Below are 21,804 nucleotides of genomic sequence, written 5' to 3' on the forward strand. Positions count from 1 at the left end.
GGTCCTGGCCTTAGTGAATGGCCTTGACCCTGGCCAGGTCATTCAGTAGATCTGTGCCTGGGGTCTCCAGTATACAGTCAGAGTAAATTGCTCCAATCCTTTACCAGTGACTTTTTAAAAGGGAACATGTTTGTGCTCCATGAAACAAAAATGTGAAATAAATTCAACCTCTACAAATAATAATCATCAAACCTAAATTCTTATACTGCACATCTCTTCCCCAAACTCACCCCTTGGGCACTTCTCTCTACAATGCCTTCCAAGGCCAGATCACCAAACTCCAGGCAGAAGTCTCTGGAGAGAAGATCAACAAGGACAGCATGGGGTACTGCTTCTTTTTCCTGTCCAGTTTGCTGTGGACAGCCATGCTCCCCTAATGGCATTGTCTGAACATGTTTTTATACGGCTGTGCGCCCCTCAGAATAATGTCCTTCTGGGGAGGTTATTTCACCCCCAACGCCTGACCTTATCAAAGGCCTGCCCCTCAGCCCTTGTACGCTAATGCTGCCCACCTGATGATGCCCAAGCGTGCTCCTGCCCCCTTCCCATTTGCTGATGTGGCATGTAGAGCTTTAGCTGGATCACCCATGAAATCAAATTGCCTGCAGGACAGCTCCATGTACAATCCACAGTATGTTGAGAGAGAGGCATCCCACCAAAGCCTCTAGCGCAGCACCTGTGGAGACCAGCAGTACAGATATCCTTCATTGCCCTTCTCCCGCTAGGCTACCATCCCCAGGACCTGTGCTCATATTTTGGCATGTTAATACTAAGCCCAGAGATACTGAAAGCATTTATTTTTTTGCATACCTTTTCATTAAAGTTCAGTCTTTTTTGCCTTTCTTTTTGGTTTCCCACTTTTTCATTTAAATGGTAGCATATTAAATACACTATTGTACACCCTGCTTTTTATATAACTGTACTGATGTATATTTTGCATATCATATAATTTACCCATCTCAAGTGTGTACAGTTGAATGATTTATTTTTATTTATTTATTTATTTATTTTGAGATGAAGTCTTGCTCTGTCGCCAGGCTGGAGTGCAGTGGCATAATCTCTGCTCACTGCAACCTCCACCTCCCCGGTTCAAGTGATTCCCCTGCCTCAGCCTCCCAAGTAGCTGGGACTACAGGCACACACCACCACGCTCAGCTAATTTTTTGTATTTTAGTACAGACGAGGTTTCACCATGTTGGCCAGGATGGTCTCAATCTCCTGACCTTGTGATCTGCCCACCTCAGCCTCCCAAAGTGCTGGGATTACAGGCATGAGCCGCCACGCTCGGCCTTCATTTCATTTATTATTATTATTATTATTATTATTTTGAAATAAGTCTTGCTCTGTCACCCAGGCTGGAGTGCAGCGATGCGATCTCGGCTCACTGCAACCTCTGCCTCCCAGGTTCAAGCAATTCTCATGCCTCAGCCTCCTGAGTAGCTGGGATTACAGGCACATGCCACCACACCTGGCTAATTTTTGTTTTGTGCTTTTTGTTTTTTGGGTTTTTTGTTTTTTTGGTAGAGATGGGATTTCACTATCTCTACCAAAAGATGATCTTGAACTCCTGACCTCAGGTGGATGGCCAGGCTGGTCTCGAACTCCTGACCTCAGGTGGTCTGCCTTCCTTGACCTCCCAAAGTGCTGGGATTACAGGCATGAACCACCAAGCCCGGCCTGAATGATTTGTTTTTTGTTCTTAGTGAATTTACCAGGTTGTGCAACCACACACCATAAATCAGCTTTTGACCATTTTCATCCCTCAATAAGATCCCTCGTGCCCATTTACAGTTACCAGCCCCCTCCTCACCCAGCCCCAGGCAACCTCCTTTGCTCCTGATGAGCAACTGTGATAAAGTAGTTCTTGGTGTTGTCATCACAGTCTAAACGGATTTGGCCAGTTTCCCTCCCATCCTAGGAACCAGGCTTTTTCACCGTGGCTGTCTTTCTGGTCTGAGCCAGAGGGCAGTCTCAGTGGTGACGCCAAAGGCTGGGGGAGGAAGGAAGGAAGCTGTGGCTGGCACACCTCCATGTGCTTGAATCCACAGGCCCCTCTGCCCCAAATCAAACCACACTGTCTGCCTCCTGTGCCAGATCTGCTGAGAACAACTTTTTAAAAAACTTTAAAACAAAATTTTCAAGAAAAATGACTAAATGCCTCAGTCTTAAATTTTCTCTAATTTTAAAAAAATTAATGTATTTTTTAAGAAATCCTGGATTATAATGACCTAAAAGTTTTTCCTAAGTGAAAAACACCAAGTTGAGGTAAAATAACACATTACCATGCTCAGGTACACAAGGTTATGCCTGTCACTGACCATTTGGAGTTTTGGTTTTGTTTATTAAGGAAAAGTCAAAGCAAACACAGGAATCAAGAACCACTGAACCCGAATGATGCCTCCATCAAGGCCTTTTTGAAGAGCAATGGACAATCACAGAATTAAAAGAAAGGCAATCAGGTCAAGTTGTAATGCAGTTTGACTTAAAATGCATGTGCACAAAACAGCTATTTCTGCCTCCACTTTCCCCTTTGCTGTGTGAGAACAGGAACATATAAGGTCATCTGTTAATATTTTTTTAAAGAACGAATAAACAAATGAAGGCCTATTATGTCCTAAGCATTATGTAGCCCTGATGTCAAGAAATCCAAGTATAATGGAGAAGTGGACCCATAAACAAGTAATTTCTATATGCAGTAGTCCTCCCTTATCCATGGGGAATATATTCCAAAACCCCCAGTGGATGCCTGAAACTACAGATACTACCAAACTCTGTTTATATGATGCACAAATTTATTTTTCCTTCTTCACAATATCACAGATAGAAGTTTCATTCTTTCTGTAGATTTTAGCAACCTTAGCATATGAGTTTTTTCCCTTAGTAATCTGAGAACTTTTACCTTTTTACTTAATGTAAGCACTTGACTGCATATCCAAATTGCCAGCATCACCACTCTTTCACTGTGGGACCATCATTAAGTAAATTAAGGGTGACGTGGACACAAACACTGTGATACTGTGACAGTCAATCCGATAACAGAGAGGGCAAATAAAGTGACTCAGGGGCAGGGAGTGTCAACAGTGTGGATCTGCTGGACAAAGTGAGGATTTCCATCCTGGGCAGGACAGAGAAGGATGGTGCAAGATTTCATCATGCAGCTCAGAGTGGTGGAAAATTTAAGACTTATATTAATAAATTGTTTATTTTTAGAATTTCCCATATATTTTCCAACCACAGTTGACCAGTTGTAACAAAATCGCTGAAAGCAAAACTGTGGATAAGGGGGACTACTGTAGTATGATAATCAACAGAAGTAACGTCAAGGTATCATAAGAGCTCACCATGAGCAGCGGTTAATTTGGGTTGAGGAAGAGGGCAATGATGAGGGAAATTTTGCATATGCAAAATATGAGCTTTTTAGGAGAAATAAGCATTCTCCAGGAAAGCAAAGACAAAGAAGGTCATTCCAGGCAGAGGAAATAGCCTATACAGAGGGAAGAAATAGTTTAGTCTAGCCAGAGCATAAAACGTAGATAAGTTTCCCCCTGTAGCCATGAGGCAGAGGGTAAGCCTGAAAGAATGAAGTCCTGGGTGAGGTCAGATGTGGAAAGCAAGAAACAGTTTGATGGCTGTATTAGTCAGGGCTCTTTAGAAAAGTAGAGCCAATAGTATATACTTATACAATGCTACATTGCTTAATGATGGGGATACATTCTAAGATGCTTTGTTAGGCACTTTTGTCATTGTGTGAACATCACAGAGCGTACCAACAGAAACCTGGATGGTATAGCCTACTACACACCCAAGCTATCTGGTATAACCTATTGCTCCTAGGCTACAAACCTAACATGTTACTGTACTGAATACCGTACACATTTGTAACACAATAGTAAGTAATTGTGTATCTAAACATAGAAAAGTTGCAGTGAAAATGCAGTATTATAATCTTATGGGACCATTGTTGAATATGCTGTTTGTTAACTGAAATGTATTATGTGGCACAGTGACTGCATATATATTCATATATATAGAGAAAAAGAGATTGTATCAGGCTGTTCTTGAATTGCTACAAAGAAATACCTGAGGCTGGATAATTTACAAAGAAAAGAGATTTAATTTGTTCATGGCTCTGCAGGCTCCAACATCTGCTTCTGGTGAAGCCCCAGGAAGTTTCCAATCATGGCAGAAGGTAAAGAGGGAGCCGGCATGTCACATGGTGAGAGCCGAAGCAAGATACGGAGGAAGGAGGTGTCACACATTTTTAAACAACCAGATCTTACATGAATCAGAGCAAGTACTTACTCATCACCAAGGGGATGATGCTAAATCTTTCATGAGGGATCCACCCTTATAATCTAATCACCTCCCACCAAGCCCCACTCCAACAGTGGGTATCACATTTCAGCATGAGATTTGGAGGGGATAAATATTCAAACAATATCAGAGATTGATTGATTATAGGAATTGGCTCATGTGATTATGAAGGCCAAGTCCCACAGTCTTCCATCTGCAAGCTGGAGAACCAAGAAAGCTGGTATAGTGATTCAACGTCAATTCAAAGGCCTGAGAACCAGGGAAAGCTGATGATGTAAGCCTCAGTCTGAGGCTGAAGTCCCAAGAACCAGTAGCACCAATGTCTGAGGCAGGAAAAGATGGATGTCTCAGCTAAAAAGGAAGAAAATTTGCCCTGCCTCTACTTTTTTGTTTTATTCAGACCCTCAACCAGTTGGATGATGCCTGCCCCTATTGCGGAGGATGGATCTTCTTTGTTCAGCTGCTGATTCAAATGCTAATCTCTTCCAAAAACGCCCCCACAGACACATCCAGAAATAAGGTTTTACCAGCTATCTGGGCATCCCTTAGCCCAGTCAAGTTGACACATAACACTGACTATCACAATGTTCCAAGTTCAAGGGAGTTGGGAGAAGCAAGAACTGGGCATAAAGCAAAGGGTCTTCAACAGAGGACAGAACAGACAGTGTGAGCAATGGTGTAGAATAATGAAGCAATTTTTTTGTACTAATTCATTCGCAGCTGAGAGCTGAGAATGTAGGGAAGTGGCAGTTGTAGAAGCCATTGTTTTGATGGGCTACGTGGCATATGGAATTGTTGTATGTGAAATTGAGGATAGGGAGGCAAGTGTACCAGATAAAAGTACAGCAAGGCAAATACTCTTCAAATACTCAGTTTGTCAATATTTTGTGGATAGGGTTAGTGAATGGGTAAATGTGAACTTGAAGAAATTTTAACAATATCCCTAAAACCAGTCAGGATAAATTAGCATCATGTGAGATCTGCAAACAGTTGCCTTTGTGGTTAAGACATACTCCCCTCCCTCGGCATCCACCATTGCTGAGGCTTGAGTAGCTCACAGTGTAAACAAAGAGGCAGGGAAGCACGAACTGGGCAGAGCCCACTGGAGCTCAGCAAGGCCTACTGCCTCTATATATTCCACCTCTGGGGGCAGGGCATAGCAGAATAAAAGGCAGCAGACAGCTTCTGCAGACTTAAACGTCCCTGTCTGACAACTCTGAAGAGAGCAGTGGTTCTCTCAGCATGGCGTTCGAGCTCCAAGAACAGACAGACTGCCTCCTCAAGCAGGTCTCTGACCCCCAAGTACCCTGACTGGGAAACACCTTGCAGTAGTGGCCAACAGACACCTCAAAGAAGTGGGTGACCCTCTGGGATGAAGCTTCCAGAGGAAGGATCAGGCAGCAATATTTGCTATTCTGCAGCCTCCACTGGTGATACTCAGGCAAACAGGGTCTGGAGTGGACCTCCAGCAAACTCCAACAGACCTGCAGCTGAGGGGTCTGACTGTTAGAAGGAAAACTAACAAACAGAAAGGAATAGCATCAACATCAACAAAAAGGACATCCACACCAAAAGCCCATTTGTAGGTCACCAACATCAAAGACCACAGGTAGATAAAACCACAAAGATGGGAAGAAACCAGAGCAGAAAAACTGAGAATTCCAAAAAACAGAGCACCTCTTCTCCTCCAGAGGATCGCAGCTCCTTGCCAGCAAGGGAACAAAACTGGATGGAGAATGAGTTTGATGAGTTGACAGAAGTAGGCTTCAGAAGGTCGGTAATAACAAACTTCTCTGAGCTAAAGGAGCATGTTCTAACCCATCGCAAGGAAGCTAAAAACCTTGAAAAAGGGTTAGACGAATGGTTAACTAGAATAAAGGGTGTAAAGAAGACCTTAAATGACCTGATGGAGCCAAAAATCATGGCACGAGAACTTCATGACACATGCACAAGCTTCAAAAGCCGATTCGATCAAGTGGAAGAAAGAGTATCAGTGATTGAAGATCAAATTAATGAAATGAAGTGAGAAGAGAAGTTTAGAGAAAAAAGAGTGAAAAGAAATGAACAAAGCATCCAAGAAATATGGGGCTACTGAAAAGACCAAATCTACATTCGATTGGTGTACCGGAAAGTGACGGGGAAAATGGAACCAAGGTAGAAAACACTTTGCAAGATATTATTCAGGAGAACTTCCCCAACCTAGCAAGGCAGGCCAGCATTCAAATGCAGGAAATACAGAGAATGCCACAAATATACTCCTTGACAAGAGCAACCCAAAGACACATAATTGTCAGATTCACCAAGGTTGAAATGAAGGAAAAAATGTTAAGGGCAGCCAGAGAGAAAGGTCAAGTTACCCACAAAGGGAAGCCCATCAGACTAACAGCGGATCTCTTGGCAGACCCTACAGCCAGAAGAGAGTGGGGGCCAATATTTAACATTCTTAAAGAAAAGAATTTTCAACCCAGAATCTCATATCCAGCCAAACTAAGCTTCATAAGTGAAGGAAAAATAAAATCCTTTACAGACAAACAAATGCTGAGAGAGGCCTGCCTTACAAGAGCTCCTGGAGGAAGCACTAAACATGGAAAGGAACAACCGGTACCAGCCACTGCATAAACATGCCAAATTGTAAAGACCATCGATGCTATGAAGAAACTGCATCATTTAATGGGCAAAATAACCAGCTAACACCATAATGACAGAATCAAATTCAAACATAACAATATTAACCTTAAATGTAAATGGGCTAAATGCCCCATTTAAAAGACACAGACTGGCAAATTGGATAAAGAGTCAAGACCCATCAGTGTGCTGTATTCAGGAGAACCATCTCATGTGCAAAGACGCACATAGGCTCAAAATAAAGGGATGAAGTAAGATCTACCAAGCAAATGGAAAACAAAAAAAAGCAGGGGTTGCAATCCTAGTCTCTGATAAAACAGACTTTAAACCAACAAAGATCAAAAGAGACAAAGAAGGCCACTACATAATGGTAAAGGGATCAATTCAACAAGAAGAGCTAACTATCCTAATTATATATGCACCCAATACAGGAGCACCCAGATTCATAAAGCAAGTCCTTAGAGATCTACAAAGAGACTTAGACTCCCACACAATAATAATGGGAGACTTTAACACCCCACTGTCGACATTAGACAGATCAACGTGACAGAAGGTTAACAAGGATATCCAAGAATTGAACTCAGCTCTGCACCAAGCAGACCTAATAGACATCTACAAAACTCTCCATCCCAAATCAACAGAATATACATTCTTTTCAGCACCACACCTCACCTATTCCAAAATTGACCACATAGTTGGAAGTAAAGCACTCCTCAGCAAATGTAAAAGAACAGAAATCTCAACAAACTGTCTTTCAGACCACAGTGCAAGCAAATTAGAACTCAGGATTAAGAAACTCACTCAAGACCGCTCAACTACATGGAAACTGAACAACCTGCTCCTGAATGACTACTGAGTAAATAATGAAATGAAGGCAGAAATAAAGATGTCGTTTGAAACCAATGAGAACAAAGACACAATGTACCAGAATCTCTGGGACACATTTAAAGCAGTGTGTAGAGGGAAATTTATAGCACTAAATGCCACAAGAGAAAGCAGGAAAGATCTAAAATCAACACCCTAACATCACAATTAAAAGAACTAGGGAAGCAAGAACAAACAAATTCAAAAGCTAGCAGAAGGCAGAAAATAACTAAGATCAGAGCAGAACTGAAGGAGATAGAGACACAAAAAACCCTTCAAAAAATCAATGAATCCAGGAGCTGGTTTTTTGAAAAGACCAACAAAATTGATAGACTGCTAGCAAGACTAATAAAGAAGAAAAGAGAGAAGAATCAAATAGATGCAATAAAAAATGATAAAGGGGATATCATCACCGATCCCACAGAAATACAAACTCCCGTCAGAGAATACTATCAACTCTTCTATGCAAATATACTAGAAAATCTAGAAGAAACAGATAAATTCCTGGACACATACACTCTCGCAAGACTGAACCAGGAAGAAGTTGAATCTCTGTATAGACCAATAACAGGTTCTGAAATTGAGGCAATAATTAATAGGCTACCAACCAAAAAAAGTCCAGGACCAGACGGATTCACAGCTGAATTCTACCAGAGGTACAAAGAGGAGCTGGTACCATTCCTTCTGAAACTATTTCAAACAACAGAAAAAGAGGGACTCCTCCCTAACTCATTTTATGAGGCCAGCACCATCCTGATACCAAAGCCTGGTAGAGACACAACAAAAAAAAAGAGAATTTTATGCCAATATCCCTGATGAACATCGATGTGAAAATCCTCAATAAAATACTGGCAAACCAAATCTAGCAGCACATCAAAAGCTTATCCACCACAGTCAAGTCGGCTTCATCCCTGGGATGCAAGGCTGGTTCAATATACGCAAATCAATAAATGTAGTCCGTCACATAAACAGAACCAATGACAAAAACCGCATGATTATCTCAACAGATGCAGAAAAGGCCTTCAACAATATTCAACACCCCTTCATGCTAAAAACTCTGAGTAAACTAGGTATCGATGGAACATATCTGAAAATAATAAGAGCTATTTATGACAAACCCACAGTCAATATCATAGTGAATGGGCAAAAACTGGAAGCATTCCCTTTGAAAACTGGCACAAGACAAGGATGCCCTCTCTCACCACTCCTGTTGAACATAGTGTTGGAAGTTCTGGCTAGGGCAATCAGGCAAGAGAAAGAAATAAAGGGTATTCAATTATGAAAAGAGGAAGTCAAATTGTCTCTGTGTGCAGATGACATGATTGTATATTTAGAAAACCCCATCGTCTCAGCCCAAAATCTCCTTAAGCTGATAAGCAACTTCAGCAAAGTCTCAGGATACAAAATCGAAGTGCAAAAATCACAAGCATTCCTATACATCAATAATAGACAAACAGAGAACCAAATCATGAGTGAACTCCCATTCCCACATACCACAAACAGAATAAAATACCTAGGAATCCAACTTACAAGGGATGTGAAGGACCTCTTCAAGGAGAACTACAAACCACTGCTCAATTGAAATAAAAGAGGACACAAACAAATGGAAAAACATTCCATGCTCATGGATAGGAAGAATCAATATCGTGAAAATGGTCATACTGCCCAAAGTAATTTACAGATTCAACGCTATCCCCATCAAGCTACCACTGACTTTCTTCACAGAATTGGAAAAAACTCCTTTAAAGTTCATATGGAACCAGAAAAGAGCCCAGATAGCCAAGACAATCCTAAGCCAAAAGAACAAAGCTGGAGGCATCACACTACCTGACTTCAAACTATACTACAAGGCTACAGTAACCAAAACAGCATGGTACTGGTACCAAAACAGAGATATAGACCAATGGAACAGAACGGAGGCCTCAGAAAGAACACTACACATCTACAACCATCTGATCTTTGACAAACCCGACAAAAACCGACAATGGGGAAAGGATTCCCTATTTAATAAATGGTGCTGGGAAAACTGGCTAGCCATATGTAGAAAGCTGAAACTGGACCCCTTCCTTACACCTTATACAAAAATTAACACAAGATGGATTAAAGACTTAAACATGAGACCTAATACCATAAAAACCCTAGAAGAAAACCTAGGCAATACCATTCAGGTCGTAGGCATGGGCAAAGACTTCATGACTAAAACACCAAAAGCAATGGCAACAAAAGTCAAAATTGACAAATGGGATCTAATTAAACTAAAGAGCTTCTGCACAGCAAAAGAAACTATCATCAGAGTGAACAGGCAACCTACAGAATGGGAGAAAATCTTTGCAATCTACCCATCTGACAAAGGGCTAATATCCAGAATCTACAAAGAACTCAAACAAATTACAAGAAAAAAAACAAACAACCCCATCAAAAAGTGGACAAAGGATATGAACAGACACTTCTCAAAAGAAGACATTTATGCAGCCAACAGACATATGAAAAAATTGGTCATCATCACTGGTCTTCAGGCAAATGCAAATCAAAACCACAATGAGATACCATCTCATGCCGGTTAGAATGGTGATCATTAAAAAGTCAGGAAACAACACATGCTGAGAGGATGTGGAGAAACAGGAATGCTTTTACACTGTTGGTGGGAGTGTAAATTAGTTCAACCGTTGTGGAAGACAGTGTGGTGATTCCTCAAGGATCTAGAACCAGAAATACCATTTGACCCAGTAATCTCATTACTGGATATATACCCAAACGATTATAAATCATGCTACTATAAAGACACATGCACACATATGTTTATTGCGGCACTATTCACGATAGCAAAGACTTGGAACCAACCCAAATGCCCATCAGTGATAGAGTCGATAAGGAAAATGTGGCACATATACATCATGGAATACTATGCAGCCATAAAAAGGATGAGTTCATGTCCTTTGCAGGGACATGGATGAAGCTGGAAACCATCATTCTAAGCAAACTATCACAAGGACAGAAAACCAAACACCACATGTTCTCACTCATAGGTGGGAGTTGAACAACAAGAACACATGGACACAGGGTGGGAAACGTCACACACCACGGCCTGTCGGGCAGGGGGTGCTGGGGGAGGGACAGCATTAAGAGAAATGCCTAATGTAAATGACGAGTTGATGGGTGCAGCAAACCACCATGGCACATGTATACCTATGTAACAAACATGCACATTATGCACATGTACCCTAGAACTTAAAGTATAATTAAAAAAATAAATTTTAAAAAAAGACATACTCCCCTCCCTCTAGAAGAAGTCAACTGTAAGAATTATAAGGGAAAAAAGAGTAGAAATTCCTGCCTTCAATATCTGGTGCCTCTTGGGATGCACTGGAAAAATTCTAATTGACATTGAATAGGGAGAGAGCAGCTTCTATTCCCAAACTTGTGATGCTTTGTCCAGCATACACAGAATTCTTTTGAATAGATAGGATGTGGTAGGTACACTCTTAAAGTGGATTCTTGAAAACCCATTTCTCAGAATTTGCCAGGGTTCAATGCTATAGACAGTGGTTAAGAACTTTCCAGACCAGAGGACCATGAGATGTGTGAATCATCACTTTCCACTACCAAAGATCACACAAAATGCTGGGCATTAACCCACAAGTTCAGAGAATGCCGTTGTTGCAAGTAGAGAATCCAGTTGACTTGAGTTAGGGTACAGAGACTCAGAACTGGGTGTGGGAGCATGGCCTTTAGCAGTGGAATACCAGAAAAAGGGAAACACAGTCTCTGGCTTAGGCAGTAGTGAACTTGGGGAGGAAGGTGCAGTCTGAGGTATCAAATTGCAAGGGCACAAGAGTTAGATTACAATGGAAGTGAAGATCAGAAAGATTCCTGAGACTGTGGTATGCAGAGAAGAGAACTTACTGTGGAGTTCTGTGGTCTGGTCCAAGGACAATTTGAGAGCTGTTTAAGATGTTACTGATTGAAATTCCTCACCCCTCACCCACTAAAAAACACTGCTGGAAGGTTTTCAGTTCTTTCAAAACTGTTCTGAGAGATCTCACTAGAAACATATGGAGAATATCAGAAACCTTTAAATTTGTTTGGGGGAAAAATAATGCAAAGAAAATTGCATATTTCTATGAAATACAGTTCTAATTCTAGAGAGTAACTTCATTGTCAACAAATGTTTTGTGGTTTTTATAAACTTCCAAGTAAATAAACTCTTCTGGTGTTATTTATTATTGTTGTTATTTTAATTTTTGAGACAGTCTCGCTCTGTCACCCAGTCTGGAGTGCAGTGGTGCCATCTTGGCTCATTGCAACCTCTGCCTCTCAGGTTCAAGCGATCCTCCCACATCAGCCTCCCAAGTAGCTGGGATTACAGATGCATGCTGCCATGCCCAGCTAATTTTTGTATCTTTTGTAGAGACGGGGTTTCACCATGGTGCCTGGGCTGGTCTCAAACTCCTGGGCTCAAGCAATCCACCTCCCTCAGCCTCCCAAAGTGCTGGGATTATAGATATGAGCCACTGTGCCAAGCCTGTATTATTATTATATATACCTGGCTAAAGTGAGCAATATCTATGAGTCCAGGTCTACATTTCTGGAGTAGACAAACCCAAGCAAACAGTTCTGTTGCAGAATTCTTTTCTAAACGTTTTTAAAGGGCTTTTTGGTTTTGTTTTGTTGGCCTAGATATGCACTTATTCATCTACATAATAACATAATAACTTGTAGACAAAATAATCACTTGGTGACTTTGTGTACAGGAAAACAAATCATGAATAGTTCTGTTCATGTTGACACACTCCTGATAACGGAAAGATATTGGGGACTAGAGTGAACACAGCTCAGTTGATACACTAATGTCTCATTCAAAGAAAAGGGAAGCTGGAAAATGTGGACTGTGACTTCATTACATGAATGAAGTATGGTAGTTTAGGGGGATGAGGTGAGGATATTTGCCCTGTTTCTCATTGCTATAGCATACACTAGTACTGGAATCCCAGCAAAGGTCCCTGTAGGTCACCATGCCCTCTCCGACCCACAGGAAGTCACCACCTTTTCTTTGCATCATAAATTATTTAGCAAACTATTCACAAAAGCAAAAAATTATAAACTTCCATGAAAATTATTTTGAGCTCTGAATGACTATATCCAAATCAATATCATTTTATTGTACATGATATTCTTAAAAGGTAAAGCTCAGCTGAAGCTTCAACTAGTTGATTATTTGGCATTTTGAGAAGTCAGGGAATACAAGAGACAGCCTCTTGCTTTACAACACTAACCCTGAGACAGCCGCAGCCACTTCCTGGGTGAGGTTTCCTGAGGCCACTCCTTTAGGCCCATGACTGAAAAATGATGTCCTACACCCTGGAAAGGGGGCATGGCCGCACTTTGACACATCTGCCCAATTCGAATGCTCCCGAAATGTTAACAGCTGCAGCTGGGCCTGCCAAGGGGCTGCTTTAGTGACACAAAAAGCCATTCATTATAGTTCTCAATGCAATTTGTGATGTTTTAGTTCTTCTGTTGTTACTGTTATTCTTGAAGGTTGCTTCTTGTTTGGAGCACTGGTTAAAACGGGAATGTCTTTTCCTTAGACCAAAATTATTTTGTGCACACAGACAGTAGTATATAAGTACACTAAATATTCCTTTGGCACAAATGATCTTCCAGATGGAATGAAAACACCTGAGCTATTCAATACAAACCCACATTATTCATGTGACATACCATGTCTTATATTTTAGTGTTGTATCCTTCAGACTTCAAGTCTTCATCCTGCTTTAAATGTGAAGATTTTTCTTTAATCCAATTTCTTAATGAAACAAGAAACTGTTAGGGAGATAAAAAGTTTAGCATTTTTAAATGTATGTTCCAGGGATATTGATTTATTCACTTTGTACCTCTTGGTGATACAAATGAAAAAAAGGATATCAAGCTAGCTTAGAAGTTAGCAGGGGTTTTCCCTCATAGGATTCTCTGCAATTAATTAGGACAACAGGGAAGCCTTTCATGAAAGTTGTATCTTTGGGCTTACCCTCATGTTCTTTCATCTTAAAATAATATGTTGGTCTCTAATTCCCCTCACCCCACACACACAATGGTGTGGGTTAAAAGCCAATCAAAAAGCAAAGAGGCTTTCTACTATTCAGATTTTAATGTAACATGATAAATCATATTTCTAATTTCAAATTATAGCTTTAATTAAGAGGGGAAATGTCTTTATAAAAGTAAGAGGGGAAATGTCTTTATAAAAATTACCATCTTCAGGCTGGGCACGGTGGCCCACGCCTGTAATCCCAGCACTTTGGGAGGCCGACCGCGGGTGGATCACCAGAGGTCAGGAGTTCAAGACCAGCCTGGCCAACATGGTGAAACCCTGTCTCTACTAAAAATACAAAAAAAGCAGCCGGGCGTGGTGGCTCACACCTGTAGTCCTGGCTACACGGGAGGCTGAGGCACGAGAATGAGGCACGAGAATCACTTGAACCTGGGCTCAGAGGTTGCAGTGAGCTGAGACCACGCCGCTGCACTTCAGCCTGGGCAACAGAGTGAGACTCTATCTCAAAAAAAAAAAAAAAAAAAGGTTACTGTCTTCAAACCACAGTTAATGTTTCAATTAATTTATTTTATTTTTATCTATCAAAAATATTATTGAGTTCCTAATAGCATCTTAGCAATATGACACATTTTATACTTCTTTTGAGCCCAGTATAAAATGGGGATCTGTTGATGAGGGTCTTGTTAACTAGTGGGAGAAATCATGTATGAAGACATCATTACCAAGCTCTTCTTTGGCATTATAGCAGAAGCTGCGGAGCCTTCTGAAGGACTGTGGTGCTCACTTCTCTAGCTGCTGGGAGTGATAGTGACTGAGCACCTTCAGTGAAGTTCTTCTCCCAGAATTGCCCTCAGTGAAAGACTGCCACCTTGCCCAAGGTCATGCTGCCCCCATGGAAGCAGCCTGTATCAATGACTGGTTGGTCAGGGACAGGGCATAGAGGCCCCAGGCCCTTGCCTTAAGGCAGGGTAACTCAGAGGGGCCATTCTAGCTCTGAGCACATGGGGAATCACTTGACCAGCTCAACTCCTTCCTCTGCCCAACCCTAAGTCCTTCACTCCCCTATAGGTATTTACCCCAAGGGCACTCCCCACTGTGTTTCTTGCAAGCAAATCTCTGTCAGGGTCTGGTTTCTGGGAGGTACCCAGCCACAGTGGCCTTAAATACTTATATAATAGAATTTGGAGGCCCTGGTTTTGTCTTGCTCTGGCCACCACGTTAAGTTACCTCTCTCAGCTTCATTTAGAACTAAAGGTTGGACTAGATCCCCAAAGTAACTTACATCTCTAAAAGTCTATGATGTTTCACAACAAGCACTCTATCTTGATTGCTCTTCTAAAAATCATAACTATTATCAATGGAAAAGAATGTGTAATCAAAATTCAATGACTTGATGGCTGGGCAAGGCAGCTCATGCCTTTAATCTCAACTCTTTGGGAGACCAAGGTGGGAGGATCACTTGAGGCCAGGAGTTCAAGACCAGCCTGGGCAACATAGTGAAACCTGCATCTATTAAAAAAAAAAAAAAAAAAGCCAAAAAATTCAGTAACTTGGATTCGATTACTAGTGTGTCTGGCAATACAAAATAGATTTTCCCACAAAAATCCAAATATCCCTTTGACAGAACAAGATACTACTGTAAGTCATCATATTCTGAGTTTAATTCCACAGCTTTCGGCTCCTTTCTTTTCTCTGAAAGGTTCATAGGTGCAGAGGTAAAACACTCAATATCTCATTTCCATTTGGAATATGGCCAATGGTCTCATAGATGGTTGGTTAAATCCATCTGGAATCAGATATTTCAGAATCAAATAGTACTGTATCAGTATTCTTAAGTGGTGAATTTTAAAAGAAAGAAGGGACTCTTTTATAACAATTTAACAAAGATAATATGAAAAAAATTGTGACCAGTTAGGAAATGAAATACACATATGTGAGCTATGATATCACTAATTATGATACATGACTCCACTACTTAAGGCTTCACATCCTTTGTGTCTTGTTTTATACTCTTGCTTTTTCTGATGTAGATGTGTTAAATCCATCGCAGTGCTTGCATCAACCGTCTCCTTCTTGGTAGGTAGCTTAAGAGAACTTAAACTTCCTCTGAAAGAGGGACATTGCCAGCTACCACCATCAGCACCAGGTCATTCTTGCTAGGATAAAGTGGGGCTTTTCTTTGTTATCATTGTTGTGTTTTTGTTTTTACAGTGATGAGAAAGAATCTTGGTCCCTGTCCTACAGAGGCAAAGACAAATGGGAAAATATGTTCTCTCCTTTGTTTCTTTGCATATGCTGTTCCCTCTGCCTGGAACACTTCTCCACCGTTTTTTCATCTGGTTAATTCTTTTTTTTCTTTTTTTTTTTTTTTTGAGATGGAGTCTCGCTCTGTCATCCAGGCTGGAGTGCAATGGCACGATCTCAGCTCACTGCAACCTCTGCTTCCCGGGTTCAAGCAATTCTCCCTCTTCAGCCTCCCGAGTAGCTGGGATTACAGGTGTCCACCACCACACCCAGCTATTTTTGTATTTTTAGTAGAGATGAGGTTTCACCAGGTTGGCCAGGCTGCTCTCGAACTCCTGACCTTAAGTGATCTGCCCGTCTCAGCCTCCCAAAGTTCTGGGATTACAGACGTGAGCCACCATGCTTGGCCCTTCTGGTTAATTCTTACCATTTTTCACATCCTTAAAACTCTCAACTTTGACATGATATCCCCACAGAAAAGCTTTCTGATGCCCCAGCATTGGTTAGGAGGCTTCCAAAGTCTCCCACAGACTCCTGTCATGTTCTTAGCAGACAGTCATTTGTCTGTCTCCTTGCTCTGACTAGGCTAAGCAACTTAAGGCCAGGATGGCAGACCTCAGCTTTGTAGCCTTAGTACCTAGCACTTAGGTGTCTGCTATATAATATGTGCTAAATATGGGGTAATTAAATTAATGATGATGAAAAAACCTGGTAATCTTTACAAGCCAAGAGGACTCTTTTTGAACAGCCATGCCATTGCTCTAACAAGCAAAGATATGTACTGTACTGAAATCGTCATTTAAAAATGGCATAATAAGCCAAATTTTATTAAATCCCTTTTTCCCTCTCCCTGGGTACTAAATTGTTGTGGAAGTTACATAAAAGAACATAACTAAGTTAAATGGTGAGAAATTAAAATAAAATGTCATGTTATCTCAATGAGGTAACCATGGAGCTAGTAACACTAGTCCAAAAAGCCTAACAGACAACAGCCAGGCTGGAGTCATTTTTACACAGCAGCACTGATTTTACTCCTTTATAGAACTGTGGGGGAGAAAGATTAATTCCTCCACATTAGAAGTATTTTACAGAATACCTTTTAAAACGATAAAGACATTGTCTCTGGTTGTTATGGAGAAACAATAGATGTTAATCAAAGTTAAGTGAGTGGTTTTGGTTAATGCTGGGGGATTTACTGCTATGATAATCCAGGCTATGGTTTAGGGTTACCTGAGAGTCAGGTGTGTGGGCTTTCTTAGGATCATGTTACCATATCAACCTTCAGTATGCAGGGAAGGAAGACTTTAGTAAGAATGTGTAAAAATGGTCCCTCCCCAGGAAAAGGGTTTCAGCTTTTCTTTCTGCTTTACCTCCCACTCTGATGATCTTTGGTATACTCGCCACCCACGGGTGTCTGCAGCTCCCTCTCCCATCACACATACAGCCTCATCTCCACCCAGCCAGGGGCCTCGTGCTTTCTCCCAAGCCTGTTAGACCTGGAGCCAGTGAGGCCATAACCATGAGGGTAAAAATGGCCCAGAAAGTTGAACTTGTGATCGTAGGCAGGGCTATCCATATTTTAATAGATAAAATCTTAATCCAAGAAAACAAATCCCTGATTTTCAAAGTTTCAGGCATCAACAAGCAAGCAGTGGAAGGGGTTTTGGGTCCTTGCCCATGGCAGCTGTCTGCCCCACCTACCTAGACAGCTGATATGCCTTAGATTTTAGGTTCTTTTTTTTTTTTTTTTCCATTTTTTAAAAATGTCTCTTCCTTCCTCCGTAAAAATTTGCCTAGGGTTGTGGCCCCATAAAAAATTACAGTCAGCTGGTTGCGGTGGCTCACGCCTGTAATCTGGGAGGCCGAGGCCAGTGGATCACGAGGTCAGGAATTCAAGACCAGCTTGGCCAAGATGGTGAAACCCCATCTCTACTAAAAATACAAAAATTAGCCAGGCATGGGGGTGGACGCCTGTAATCCCAGCTACTCGGGAGGGTGAGACAGAATTGCTTGAAGCCGTGAGGCAGAGTTTGCAGTAAGCCAAGATCATGCCACTGCACTCCAGCCTAGGCGACACAGAGAGATTCTGTCTCAAAAAAAAAAAAAAAAAACCTACAATCACATGTACCGCTTTGAGGAAAATTCACGATTATGAAAACCTCAGGGTAATGTTTCATCCCAACATTTCATATTATCTGAAATTATCAAAACTTAATATGGTTACAACCTCCCGCTCCCCAGATCTGATCAGAGAGAAAAAAGTTTTGAAGTTAACAGTCTTTCCCCAGCTAATATCATTCTGGAAAAAAAAAACCAGCATTCAATCAAGTTTAGACAAGATTTTTTTGGTTGTTGTTTAAGATTGCTGCGATGGTTTCATGTTAGACTCCCTTGCCCCTTTCCAAATTGTTTACAATCACCCCTCCTTCCCCAGGGGTTTTAGAATGAATCATCAACTTTCCTTTTTCAACTACACTATTAAATTAGGATACAGCCCGGAACCTAACATTTGTTCTTACAAGCATTTTCTTTCATGTCATCAGCTGTAACAGAAACCAGAAATTCAGTAGGCAGGCCTCATCTCCAACAATGCAGAAGCAGGACATCCAGGCCCTCACATCTGCCATTGTACACCGTTTAAATACACTTAAGAATCATTGTTAAGGGTTGGAGAATTAGTGCTAACACAGAAAAGGCTAAATTAAATGTATATGAAAATTCATAATTTATTTTAATTCAGAAGCAACATATGTCATTTATATTGAGTAAAAAGTTCAAAACAACTTCCTCCTCTGAATCTCAATCTTATGTCCAATGCCTTTAAAAGACATCCACATGTTAAACAGTGATTTTCAAAATCCAGCTTCAAGAAATTAAAGATGCTTTTAATCCTTTTTTTTTTTTTTTGAGACTGAGTTTCGCTCTTGCCACCCAGGCTGGAGTGTAGTGGCACAATCTTGGCTCACTGCATTGAACCTCTGCCTCTCAGGTTCAAGCCATTCTCCTGCCTCAGCCTCCCCAGTAGCTGGGAATACAGGCACCCACCACCACGCCCAGCTAATTTATTTGTATTTTTAGTAGAGATGGGGTTTCATCATATTGGCTAGACTGGTCTCGAACTCGTGACCTCAGGTGATCTGCTCGCCTCGGCATCTGTAAAAATCCATGGTTATAATAACAGCTGCCATTTAGTGGCATATTATTATGAAAACCAAACCTTTACCAAAAGATATAACTGAGAGGTAAAAGCACCTAGCATCAGTTACGAATTCATCCATTCCACAAATAATGCTCTCACTCTGCCACTGTGCTAGGGACTACAGATGTAGCAGTGGACACAATGTACCAAAACCCCTGTCATGTGGAGCTTTTATTACAGGGAGGGTGAGGTGAGAGAGATTATAAACAAAATATATCAATAAATATACAGTAAGTTAGATGGTGAAATGCTATAGAGAAAATAGAAGTGAGAAGAAAACTACTGAGTGATGGGGGCGGGGAGGAAGTTACAACTTTAAGCAGGGTGGTCAGGGAAGGTGGTATTAGAGTAAGTCGTGCAGGAGATGTGACTTTGAAGGAGAGGAGGATTCCAGGCAGAGGAGACCATAAGTACCAAGGTCCTAAGGCAGGAATGCCTGGCAAGTTAAATGACAGCAGAGTCCAGTGTGCAGAATGAGTAAGGGGGAGGGAGTTAAGAGATAAAGTCATAGAAGGTGCCAAGGAGGGGGGTGAGCAGGTTATATAAGCTTTGTAGAGCATTATCAAGATGTTGGTTTTTACTTTGGATGCGGTGGGAAGATTCTGAACAGAGAAGTGACATGATCGAACTTAATCCTCTAAAAGATTATTTTGGCTACTGTGTTGCAAATAGATTTCAGAAAGGCAAGAATGGAAGCAGGTAGATACTAGGTGCTCCAGAAACACTTGCTTATTGTAAATTGTGTTTTTACATTAAGTTCTCTCTCCTTTTTTTTTAATTTAACTTACTCTACCTTTAAAAAAATTTATTTATTTTCTTATTCTCCACGTATTTGGGGTGCAATATATTCACATTTGGAAGCAATACAATTGCATTTCTTTAAAACATGAAATAAGTTTCAGACTTTTCACCATCAGGTCAAACGTCAAATAAACTCATTTTACGTTTCATTTTCTTTTCCTTAATTTGGGCAAAAGGTTAAAAATAGTTTATTCTTCCTGAGCAGAGACAACTGCAAATCAACAGAAGTACATAGCAGTAGCCATAACACTAATGGCCAATAACTTTTGAGTGTTCTACATACATTAGGCACAGTGCTAGGTGTTCAGCAATGAATTAGCTCCTTTAATCTTCACAGTGACTTGCTGAGGTTGGTACTATTTATCATTCCCATTTTCACAGACAAGGAAGAGAAAAGTTAAAGAACTACTTGAGGTTACCCAGCTGGCACATGGCCAGGTAAAGATTGGAACAAAGCCTGCGGAGCTCAGAACCTGTGCAGTTGACTGTCACATTATATCACTCTTACCTCCCAGCGATCTACAGTAAGGCCCCCACCAAGAGACTGAGGAGAGAGGGAAGACTTCGGGAAACTTGGACTGGAGAGTATGCTGTAAAGTGAGTCTGGTCCACATGAAATTATCGTGGTCCGTATCTGGAGGAATGATATGTTAACAGAAGGGACTGGAATGAAAAGACAAAAAGAGTCGAGACCACAGAATAACATATATCTGGGTTTTCCCAGCATTGCCCAGGGAATAGAGAGCTGTATTTATTGACCAGGAGTACCCTGATCACGCAGAGTAAGAATACTCTATTGCAGAATGGGACAGCACATCAGGTTTTTCTGCAGAGTGAATAAAACACCCCTCTAATCCTCCTGTGCTAGTTAATGAACAAATGGCATTTCTGTTTATAAATCAGCCTTTTGTGAGTTTGGTTTGCTTGAATCAGCACCTCCCCCTTCCCTACAACCCCCTCTCCCCCTCAATCACCTACTATTCCTCTCCCATCTGCCTCCACTGCCCAGAGCTTCATCAGTCCCTCCACTTCCCCGACCCCTGGGCTGAACTATAGTGACTACGAAAGCTGCCGGCTTGCACCAGCCAGCTAGCTCGCCAGCTTTACTCACCACCATTCTGAGCGGCTGTTCTGAGTTGTTTACAGCATAATACAAATTTATCTGGGGAACGGCTTTTAAGTTATTTTTGTGCCATGGTTTTGATTTATTTAAGCTTCTCCCAACTAATTGAAGAAGCTTAGTACATTTTGGTACAGAAATTTGATTTGTCATTTTGCGCTCTTGATCTGTTGCCTCCCAGGAATGTGTGGTTCCTATCTTATTTGCCATCTGACGCAGGGGAAAGCTTAGGTGGTGGACATTTATATTTTGTTCAGTTAATGTGGCATGGATTCTAGATTTATCTTTTGCTGTAACTTGGTGAGAAAATGCATTTGGAGTTTAAATAAACTGGTAACTGACAATATTGGAAAAGTACCAGAGTTTTTTCATCTGCTTCTCTCTCTGTTTTTGAACAGACTCCCAGACTCCTTCTCAGGTCTTAGCCTTCCATTTGATTCCTTAAAAATACTTAGCACACTGTTTTGTTCACATAGATAAATTTTTGTATATATTGCATATATTTCGTATATCTGTCTCCCCGTGTGTGTGTGTGTGTATTATATAGGTATATACTTTTAAAATTTGTTTGTTTTTAAAACTCTG

The 21,804-nt window shown here is 41.1% G+C and overlaps 1 long non-coding RNA gene across 2 annotated transcripts in view; it reads left to right on the forward strand.

Annotated features, from left to right (window-relative positions):
- LOC100935816 (uncharacterized) overlaps positions 1-21,576 on the forward strand; it is a 90,589-nt gene extending 69,013 nt beyond the window's left edge. For both annotated transcript variants that reach the window (XR_010136787.1, XR_010136788.1), the window contains one exon: positions 20,481-21,576. This is a non-coding gene — a long non-coding RNA (uncharacterized LOC100935816). The remainder of the gene's footprint in view (positions 1-20,480) is intronic.
- Positions 21,577-21,804: the final 228 nt, after the last annotated feature.

Source organism: Pongo abelii, chromosome 14, assembly GCF_028885655.2.
Source record: "Pongo abelii isolate AG06213 chromosome 14, NHGRI_mPonAbe1-v2.0_pri, whole genome shotgun sequence".
Classification (NCBI taxonomy): domain Eukaryota; kingdom Metazoa; phylum Chordata; class Mammalia; order Primates; family Hominidae; genus Pongo; species Pongo abelii.